Below are 11602 nucleotides of genomic sequence, written 5' to 3' on the forward strand. Positions count from 1 at the left end.
GGTGAGCTAGACACTTCCTCAGATTGTGTCGTCTCTTCATCTACTTTCTGGGCAGATTTGGGATTGTTTGGCTCGGTCCCAACTTCTTTTCCACCCCTTAGGGTGATGGCCTTGGCGGATTCGAATCCTCCCTTTGGATTGACTGTGGTTGAGCTAGGAAGCTTTCCTTGCTCTCTAATCTGTCCAAGGAACTCAGAAATCTGCCCTATTTGTTTCTTCATATCCATCATCTCCTTCTCATTATTTTCTATCCGGTTGTTTTGATTTTGCAACCCCTGCGAAATAGAGGTTAGTAATTTCATAGATTGATCACTTTCCAAGGACGTACCTGAATGATATGATGCCGAAGGTTGTTGGGGTTGTTGGGGTGCATATGGCTTGGAATAAAAACCAGGGGGGTTTGGCCTAAATCCTCCTTGTTGGGCAGCTTGTTGTGGCTCCCTCCATTTGAAGTTTGGATGGTCCCTCCATCCGGCATTGTAAGTGTTCGAGTATGGGTTGTTTTGATTTTGTCCTTGGAAACCAATTGCATTGGCAGATTCCCACCCACCATTCTCGATTAGTTGAGGGCACTTGTCGGATGGATGCCCTTGACTTGAGCACACGCCACAAACTTGGTGTTCTTGTGCTTTTGGACCAATCACAACCTGAGAAACAAGAGAAGTAAGATTAGCAAGTTGTGATTGAATTTCAGAAATAGCACTCACCTCATTTACACTTTGTTGCCATGGGGCTTCCCTTTGGCCCACTCCTTCATATTGTTGAGCGTTGAGCGCTCGGTTGGCTATGAGAATCTTGGCATCCCTTGGTGTTTTGTCCACCAATGCTCCTCCCGCTGATGCATCAAGCATTTGACGTTCGATAAGAAGGAGGCCCTCATAGAAATATTGAAGGAGAAGTTCCTTCTTCATTTGATGTTGAGGACATGAAGCTACAAGGCCCTTGAAGCGCTCATAATAAGCCGGGAATGTCTCACCATGATTCTGTTGAATACCACTAATTTTCTTCCGTAGGAGAATCACTCTCGAAGTAGGGAAGAATTTCTCCAAGAAAGCACGCTTCATACTCTCCCACGAAGTCACAGTTCCCGGGGCTAGTTCGTAGAGCCAATCTTTGGCCTTGTCCATAAGTGAAAATGGAAAGGCCTTCATCTTCAATATACTCCCATCCACAGTGACGGGGGTCATGCTCGAACAAACCACCTCGAACTCCTTCAAGTGTTTGTTGGGGTCTTCCATAGACAAGCCATGGAACTTCGGAATATGGTGTAACAAACTGGATTTGAGTTCAAACACCTCAGTCTTCCCCTCTGCAGCCGTGAGGTATTGGATACAAAGAGGCAATGCATTATCCAAACCTGAGGCCGAAAGCTCCTTGATGGTTCTATTATCTGCTGCCATGGCTTGTTCTTCTTCAAAAATCTGATCTGTGGGCTCTTCTTCTACACCTACTTTGTCTTCTTCAAGCCCAGGTTGTGGTGGATGTTGTGGTGGCTCTTGTTGACTCCTCGTTCTCCTCAAAGTGCATTCAAAATCACCGTCAAAGCTCGAGATATGTTCACGAATCGGATGAGAACTCCGAGTCATAAACTAGTACCTAAAACAAGAAACAAAACAAGATTAAGAATTTGGAATAAAATAAAAACAAAAGAAAATAAAACAAACCAAGAGATTAGCAAAGTTGCTAATCCCCGGCAACGGCACCAAAATTTGATACGAGAATTATGCGCACGCAAATTAAACCCTCTTTTTGTCAATTGTAGTGAAGTGTATAAGTAGGGATCGTTCTGGACCGGGGATTAGGAGGGATTGTTAATCTCTTGGAAACTGACTCAAAAACGTAAAAACAAGATAAAACACTAAACTAGACTCAAAGAATGTGAAACTAAACGTGAAAACACTAAGACAAACCAAAAGACTCAAAATGCTTTAAAAACACAAACTAAATTGATTTCTAACTAAATTGAACAATAAAGTAAAGGGGGATTGGATTTGGACGACTTTAAACTAAAATGGATACTTGGATTTAACTTAAAAACGTAAAAACACAATATAAAACACTATTTAATGCTCAAAGAATGCAAAACTGAAAATAAGAAAGATTAAGAATAAGACTTCAACGAAATAGGGGGGAGATTGGATTTGGACGAATTTAAACTAAAATGGAAACTTGGAAATAAAACAAATTGTAAATATGGATTTGACGGAAATGAATGGATGGGAAGCTAGCTAAGGGGTTCATCTCTATACATGTTATACTTGCATACAAAACGATTTCTAATTGCTTTTCAATAAACCATGAATTCTCAACGCCCTAGGTTAATTAGGTCCGCTTAAATTAACCGTCAAGTTTTCCTTAAGTTAATGAATTGGATGATTGCATACGACAATCCAAAGCATTCCTCACAAGTTCCCTACATGAATTGCATAATAGAGATACAAGCAAGAATCATTAAGCAACATGAAAACTATAAGTGTTGACGAGGCATTCGTTACTATGATTGCATGAAACTTATGCCAAGAATTTGTTTAACGCGATTGTTTATAAGCAACCTCCATTACTTGTGAATATAAGTTCATAACTATTACGTGAAACTCACTTATATTCTAGCGTCATATTCATGCATGAAAATTAAGCGTTCATTCTTAATAAACATACATAAATAGGATATCAATCAAATAGTTAAACAAATTGAATTCACAACTTATGAAACGTAATTAAAAGTAATCAAATCATATTGCAAGCATAAACATATATTTCGAATCACCCCCTAGCTAAGGGGGGTTTAGTTCCTCATACTTACAAAACAAAGAGAATTGAAATTAAACATTGAAATCAAAGAAACACCTAAACATTCCAACAACTCAAACTTGAATTGTATGAACGTTTAGGCCCTCTTATCTTCCTCTTCGTTGTGGCACAAGGTCTAAGGAGATGTTTAGGGCTTTAAGTGTATGTGGAATGGAGTGGGGAATGGTTGGAGAGGGATGGAAATGGAAGAGGATAGATAGAAGATAGAAAGAAACCCACGGCAAAGGATTGGGAAATGGTGTGTTTGTGGTGTGTTGTGTATGAAATGAGGAATGAAAATGAGATGCTTTGGTGAATGGAATGCAAGGGTATTTATAGGAGGAGTGGAGATGTGAAGGGCTGTTTGTTTAAGGTGTTTGTGGCTGCAATGATGAAGAGTTAGAGCTGGAAATGAATGGCAAGCTGGAAAGGTAGTTGAATTGCACGGCACAAGTGTGAATGCATGCTGTTTTGTATGTGAATGCATGCTGGAATTGTATAAGGAAGCTGGAAAGGTAATGGGATTGCACGGCAATGAGTAGTTGTTGGTGTGTGAATGCATGTGTTGAATGATTAAAGTGCAAAGTGGGTGAATATGTAGCTGAAAATGCATGTGAATGCATGCTGGAATTAGATTGGGATACACGGCAATGACTTATTGTTTGTGTAAATGTGTGTGAACGCATGTGTGTTAGGTGGAATGTAGGGGGAATAATGATGAAATGGGAAGTGGAAAGGGTATGAAATGCATGGCAAAAAGGGGTTAATGGTGCTGGAATTGTTGATGTGCACGGCAAAGGGAGAAGTGGATGTGATATGGGCGTGCATGTGTGTGAATGTGATGAAAATGCATGTGATGCATGGCAAAGGGCTTTGTTTATGTGTTGGCATGGGAATTTCTGGTTCTAAGGCTTTGTTTGATTGGGCTAGGCCCTTTGTTTTATGTTCTAAAGTACACACAAAGCTTCAATTTTGTCCAACACTTTGGCTCCAAGCATAAGCTATCCATTCTTGGCCCAAAAATGCTCCAAAAGGCTCCAAAATGCACTTCTTTGCTCCTTTAGCCCTTAGAACCTGAAATCATACGAAAATGACTTAAAACACTTAAAGAACTAAGAAACAACAACATAAATGCACGAAAACAAGCTAAGTAAGTCGCCTAAATATGCTCCTATCACCAGTGACACCATATGCTCATACCAAGTTCAAACTCCACAAATTGAAACACATAACACTCAAGATTGAAGTCACGGGTTGTAATGGGGTTCGGGGCGTGTGGATAACAAAGAAGGGATATGGAAAACAAAGGTTCTTAAAGAAATAGTGAGCAAAGCACTTGAATCAACTTAGAATTCACTTTTGAATGAAAACTCAACTTTTGAACAAAAAGGGAGAATTTAGACAATTTACGGCCAGAATTGGTGTTTTGAACCCTTTCTTCAATCACTCATTCTTTCATTTTTTTCAAGCTCTTTTTTCTTTCTTTCTTTCTTTCTTTTCTTTTCTGTTTTTCTTTTCTTTTGAATCTCAAACATACTTAAGAACAAGCATTCCTTCCCCCACACTCATTTTCTTGCATAATGTAACTCAAAAGGAATTCATTTAAGTCATGCTCACTATCTTTTAAGAACAAGGGTGTGGATTGTCCTAAACTAGGCTAGGTGAGGATAATGTGCGTTAACAAAGAATAAAGGCTAAACAAAACTCAACGGGGGTAAAACTTACAACATATACGAAATATGGGAAGTGAGGCTATTTGGCTATGGTGGCAACTACACAACTTCATCTTGATATATGTTATGCAAATCAATAATATGCTTTGAATGAAATGGGCATGAGTTCTAGCATTTGGAACTATATGATGAAACGCCTTCTAAGTAGTAACCAAGTAAAGAATAATGAGATCATGCAACGACTTTAGAAAACAAGAAATCACAGATTATACTCTCCAAAGAACGTTATAGGCTCAAGTCTCTCAGGGTTGTAGCGTTTGTTTGAGTTCCTTCCTTCAGGCATGTTACAAAAACGAATTTTTCTTTTATGATTGCATGTGAAGTCATACATTATAACCATAACCAAGCATATACCAAGAGTAAATCAAACTTTTCTCTATGTTTATAACTCTTTTTAACAGTCATGCAATTAGAAACCAAATCCTTATCATTGTGTTGGAAGGTGACCTACGACACAAAAACGACTCGAAACACTCTTTTTAGGCTTTTCAAAACATGTTTTTCAAATTTTTATGTGATTTTCGAATTTTTAAGTCAAAACACACTAAACACACTTAAAAGCAGCAAGAAACAACATTTGAAGTTATGGTGGATAAAACCCTTCGAATTTGCATCAAAACACTTTAGTTACCCCTCCACACTTCAATCAAACATTGTCCTCAATGTTTAAAACACACCAAACAAAAGTAAACACATAAACAGCAACTAAACATACTAAATATGGCAGAATGTATCTAACAAAGAGAAGAGTTTAGGGATGCAAATCTGGTTATGGAGTGTAAATTCCATCTTCTCCTTGGTGATTGCAGTGAGGCTTCATCTTGAGTTTTTCCACAGGCTACTCTTGAACTGAGCTGGAGATTCTTTTGGTTTCCTCCGATCGTTGATTTTCCTTTGTGCTACTCTTGAACTGGGCAGCAGGATTTTTTTGGTCTCCCCCGAAGGTCTTAGCTTACTCCTTTTATCTGTTTCTTTGTTCAATCTCTCCAATTCGTATTGAAGAGGGTTAGAGGATAGCTCAGCATATGCTTGTCTCCTCATGCTTCAATGTATCATTTTCCTTTGCCTTACTTGCTCCCCTTTGCAGAAGTGGTCCCTTCTCTGGAAGTGTATCAACCGTTGAAGATGACTACTCGAGAGCAACGCTAGGTAAGCAACCAGGGAATAGAGTCCAGGTAGACTCTAAGTGCCGGCTGATTGCTTCTTTCACTTTGCCATGCAGGTAATATCAAGGATAAAGGAAAAGACAGGGAAAGAGCATGATATGAGATACCTTTGCTTTCGCCCTTGATGATATGAGATACCTTTGCTTTCGAAGAGGCAGCGAATGAATCCACATGCTTCGATCCACCGTTTCCTCTTGCCTCCTTTGTACTCCAGGCATTTGGTATCTTCTTTGGGGGATACATCCATGGTTGAAAATGTGTTCTCAAGAGAAGGAGAAAACTGAGCATGTTTGTGCGAGTTGGTTGCAGCTTACATTTTCGGCCGAGAAGGAAAGTTATGCGTTTGTGGGTGTATGCCTTGCCATGAATGTTGATGTATACAGGAATTGTAATGGCAAATGGCAGTGCGGATGCGGCAATGTCTTCCACGCGTCTTCTGAAAAGCTGGGAGCTTTTGACAAAGTGGCACGTGTCTTCTGAAAAGCCAGGAGTTTTTGACAAAGTTGCACTCGCTTTCTGGAAAGCCGGGAGCTTTCGGCTTTGTCACCCACGTTTGTCGGCTAAAGTGTGCAGCTGATTTCTCGCCTTCCACGCGTCTTCTGAAAAGCTGGAAGCTCTTGACAAATTGGCACACGCTTTCTGAAAAGCCTGGATTGCGTCTGAAGAGTTGGCGATCTTTACGCCGAAAAATCCAGCTTTGAAGAGTGGTGTCTCTTCATTTCTGAATCGGTGAATGCCTCTCCTTTAATAGAGGTGATCGATCACCTCTATCATGCACACTCTGAAAATTGCCCAGAAATCGTCTCCGACCCGTCGAGATTTCACTCCATCCAACCCTTCTCTTTTAACTTCTTGAAAAATGGCTAGCTCATCTAACCCATCGAACATTTGCTTAGATTTGAGTCTAAGCAATGATCCGGTTGCGCCGCGTCAGGATAAGGTATGGTGCCCGTCTTTCTTATCTTCTCATGGCCCTCTTACAGGTGAGGACTCTGTGATGACGGATGCAACAACAGCTACGATAGTAGCTTGGAACCTCCTCACTCCCAAAGATAGTCAGTTGCTTTCAGGACGGTCCGATGAGTTGGTCGTTCAAGAGTCCTTGGCTCTTAGCGTTCAGTGCGCTGGCTCTGTGTCCAACATGGGCCAACGCCTTCTTGCTCGCTCCCGTCAGGTTGAATCCTTGATGGCGGAGGTGGAGAGTCTTAAGCAGGAGATCAAACAGCTTAAGTACGAGAACCGAAGTTTGCACGTGCTTGCCAACAATTATTCGACAGGCATGAAGAGGAAGCTTGATGAGCTTGATGACCGTCAAAGGCTTGCAGCTTTCTTCCAGAGGCACCTTTTTCCTGGGTCATCCAGCGTTCCACCAAGGATTGGGGCCTTGAATGATCTATCTTCGGTGCCTCCCGCTCCTATGCCTCTTGCTCCGATGCCTTCTGCTCCGATGCCTCCTGCTCCGAGAGTGTTGCCACGTAGTGGGGCCTCACGTACACAACCCTTGTGAAGGCTCCATCTTTCGCTTTCTTTGTTAGATACAATTGTAATTTCTCGAAAAATCAATGAACAAGCTTTGTTTTATTCACTGTATTGGGTTGCCTCCCAAGTAGCACTTTCTTTTATGTCTTGCAGCCGGACGAGACCTTCTTAGGCTCACTTAGGACCCATGACATGGAATTTATCTCTGAATGGGGGGTGATACTTGTGATGATCCGGTAATGGTTCAAATTCTAAAGTGGTTGCCTGGATCATTAACAACATATTAGTATAAAAGAAAATTGAAATTCGGGGAGGCGGCTTACCTGTGTGCTCCGACAAGAACTCAAGGATAAACACATCTTCTTTGAACGTTTCAGGGACTTTGCACTCGCCCAGATGTGGTGTGAGGATTGGTCCTTGTCCTGTGTCATAAAATTCAATTTCTTTGGGGTTGTTTGCCTCAAGTATATCCTCTTCTAGACATTCCCCAGTCACATCTTGCTCTTGATTCTTTGGAAAGGATTCGAAGATGCCTTTCTCACCCTCTTCTTCCTTGGATTGCATGATCCTGCAAGGACTAGGGATATTCAGTGGAACGGGGTTAGCAATAATTAACTTTGGAACAACTTTACCTGAATTGGATGGCGTAGGAGCAATAGGTGCCTGCGGCAAAGGTGTTTCCTCTTCCTCAATTAGCAGCTCCTCATCCACTTCTAGGCTATGTTTGGACATTTTTAGGTCAGCTCCAACCTCCATAGGATTTCCCAAAGTGATAGCATTATGGATTTCAAAATCTTCCTTCGAGTTTTCAATAGTTGCGTTGGAGAGTTCACTTTGCTCTTGAATTTGTTTCATGAACCCCATAATCTGCCCAATTTGCTCCTCCAATTTACCCAACTTCTTGTCTTGATTTTGTTTGTCCTTGTTTTGAGTTTGGACTTCCTACGTCAAAGTAGTAAGTAATTGAAAAATCGTATCATTATCACTTGAATTACTTACATTGCTTTGGGCAGGTTGTGGTGGCTGCATAGGTGTTGTATAGAACTCCTCATATGGTTGCCAATATTCTCCTTGTTGAGCCTCCTCGACTTGGTTTTGTGAGCCCTGCACCGAAGAAATTAATTCATTAAGAGCTTGATTATAATCTATTGACAAACCTTGGTTTGGTTGGGCATATTGTATATGAGGTTGTGGTGGATGCATAGACGTTGAATAGAACTCCTCATAAGGCTGCCAATATCCTTCTTGTTGAATATGTTGAGGTTCCCACCACGTAGAGTTTGAATGATCACTCCAATCCGAATTGTAATTATTGGAAAACACGTCGTTCCTTGATTGATTATGATCAAATGTACCCACTCTTTGCATTTGGTACTCTTCCATAAGCTGTGACAAAAAGGAAGCACTATCAAGTGCCATGTCTTGTGTCTAAAATCAACAAAATAAAACTAAAAATATATACACACAAACGAAAATAAAACAATCCAAGAGATTAGCAAAGTTGCTAAACCCCGGCAACGGCGCCAAAATTTGATGCATGTTTTATACGCGCACAAATTAAACCCTTTTTTTGTCAATTGTAGTATAAGTATAAGTAAGGATCGTTCTGGACCGGGGATTAGGAGGGATTGTTAATCTCTTGGAAACTGACTCAAAAACGTAAAAACAATATAAAACACTAAACTAGACTCAAAGAATGTGAAACTAAACGTTAAAACACTAAAACAAACCAAAAGACTCAAAATGCTTTAAAAACACAAACTAAATTGATTTCTAACTAAATTGAACATTAAAGCAAAAGGGGGATTGAGGTTTGACGAAAATTGAAATAACGAAACAAGTTAATAAACTAGACAGAATGTAAATATGAAATTGATGAAATGGAATGAATGGATGCTAGCCAAGGGGTTCATCTCCACACATGTTATACTTGCATAATAAAAGGATTTCCAATTGCATTTCAATGAATTATGAAACTCATCACCCCGGGTTAATTAGGTCCGCTTAAATTAACCTTCAAATCTTCCTAACGTTATTGAATTGGATGATTGCATACGACAACCCAAAACATTCCCCACAAGTCCCCTACATGATTGCATAATAGAGATACAAGCAAGAATCATTACGCTCTATGAAAATTATAAGTGTTGACGAGGCATTCGTTACTATGATTGCATGAAACTTATGCCAAGAATTTGTTTAATGCGATTGTTTATAAGCAACCTCCACTACTTGTGAATATAAGTTCATAACTATAAGTGAAACTCACTTATATTCTAGCGTCATATTCATGCATGAAAATTAAGCGTGAACTCTCAATAAACATACATAAATAGGTTATCAATCAAATAGTTAAACAAATTGAATTCACAACTTATGAAACGCAATTAGAAGTAATCAAATCAAAACGCAAGCATAAACATATATTTCGAATCACCCCCTAGCTAAGGGGGGTTTAGTTCCTCATACGTACAAAACAAAGAGAATTGAAATTAAACATTGAAATCAAAGAAACGCCTAAACATTCCAACAACTCAAACTTGAATTGTATGAACGTTTAGGCCCTCTTATCTTCCTCTTTATTGTGGCACAAGGTCTAAGGGATGTTGTTGGTGTGTTGAATGGATTGGGGAATTATGGAAATGGATGAGGAATGGTGTTTGGATTATAAGGGAATGGGGACTCACGGCTAGGAAGAAGTGGATGTGTTTGTGGTGTGGTGTTGTGTATGAAATGAGATGTGTTTGAATGAATGAAATGAGGTGTTTATTTATAGGTAAATAAGGGGGAACATGACAGCTAGGAGGTGGGTGGAAATGTGGCTGCAAGGTGAGTGAATGATTATGATTAAATGCATGTGGATGTGGCTAGGTTGGAAAGTGGAATGGTGATGATTTGCACGGCAAAGGGTGGAGTTTCTGTGGCTGCATGTTTGGGTTTGTTTAAAGGGTGCATGTGGGTGAATGTTAGGTTGGAAAGCATGTGCAATGGCTGGAAATGAGTGTGTAGATGCTGGAAATAGGAGTGAAAGCCACGGCAAAGGGGATTTTTGGGTGTAAATGCATGTGTTTGTGGAGATGTAAAGCAAAGGATGTGCTGGAAATGCATTTGAAGGCATGGAGTGTGGGATGAGCTGATTTGTGGTGCAATGATGAAGAATGCATGTGGAATGGATGCAATGATGAAGGAATAATCTGGAAATGCAAGGTGGAAAGCTAGAAGTGTGAGTGAAGGCCACGGCAAGGGTGTTTTCTTAATGGTTTTGGGGTTGTGATGCATGTGAATGCATGTGAATGATAGCTAGGGTGTGTGATGATGAGTGTATGTGGAATAAAGAATGAATGGTGGCTGAATTGAAAGAGTGTAATAGCTGAAAATGGGATGGATTTGCAAAGGCCACGGCAAAGGATGTTTTGATGGTGCATGTGACATTGTTTTGTGACATAGAATGGATAGGGTGAATGATTATGTGGCTGCATGTTTGAATGATTAAAGTGCATGTGGGTTGAAATGTAAAGGGAATGCAAGGTGAATGAATAATGAATGCATGTGTTGATGAAATTGCATTTGGAAAGGTTGGAAAGTGGAAGGGAAAGGCACGGCAAAGAGATGTTTGTTGCTTGAAATGCATGTGAGTGCATGTGTGTGTGAATGGTGGAAATCTGAAAATGGCATAAAACAATGATGCTGTCTAAGTAAGCACACAAATTAAAACCCTCTTGTGACAATTGTAGTAAAGATGCAAGTAGGGATCGTTCTAGACCAGGGATTAGGAGGGATTACTAAATCACTTGGAAACTGACTCAAAAACGTAAAACAAACATTAAAAACACTAAACTAGACTCAAAGAATGCAAAGCTAAACAATAAAACACTAAAACAAATCAAAAGACTCAAAGAATACAAAACGCTTATAAACACAAACTAAGACACTTTCTAACTAAATTGGACACTAAAGTAAAGGGGGATTGAGGTTTTGACGAAATTAAACTAAATGCAACGATTGTAATTTAAAGGCAGAATGTAAAAATGAATGTGATGAAAATATGGATGAATGCTAGCTAGAAGGTTCTTCTCCACACATGTCACACTTGCATACAATTTGATTTTCAGTTGGTCTTTCGATAAATTATAAATACTCAACGCCCCAAGTTAACTGTGAATTGCACTAATTAACCATCAGTTTTTCCACAAGTTATTAAGTTGGATGATTGCATACGACAACCCAAAACATTCCCTACAAGTTCCCTACATGAATTGCATAATAGAGATACAAGCAAGAATCATTAAGTTCTATGAAAAACATAAGCATTGACGAAGCATTCGTTACTATGAATTGCATGAAACTTATGCTAAGAATTCATTCAACGCGATCGTTTTCAAGCGACCTTCACTACTTGTGATTATAAGATTGTAACTATTAGGTGAAACTCCC

The sequence above is a fragment of a genome, unplaced genomic scaffold (genome assembly GCF_019419815.1).
Source record: "Pyrus x bretschneideri cultivar Hongxiangsu unplaced genomic scaffold, Pyrus_bretschneideri_v1 Contig98, whole genome shotgun sequence".
Taxonomy (NCBI): Eukaryota; Viridiplantae; Streptophyta; class Magnoliopsida; order Rosales; family Rosaceae; genus Pyrus; species Pyrus x bretschneideri.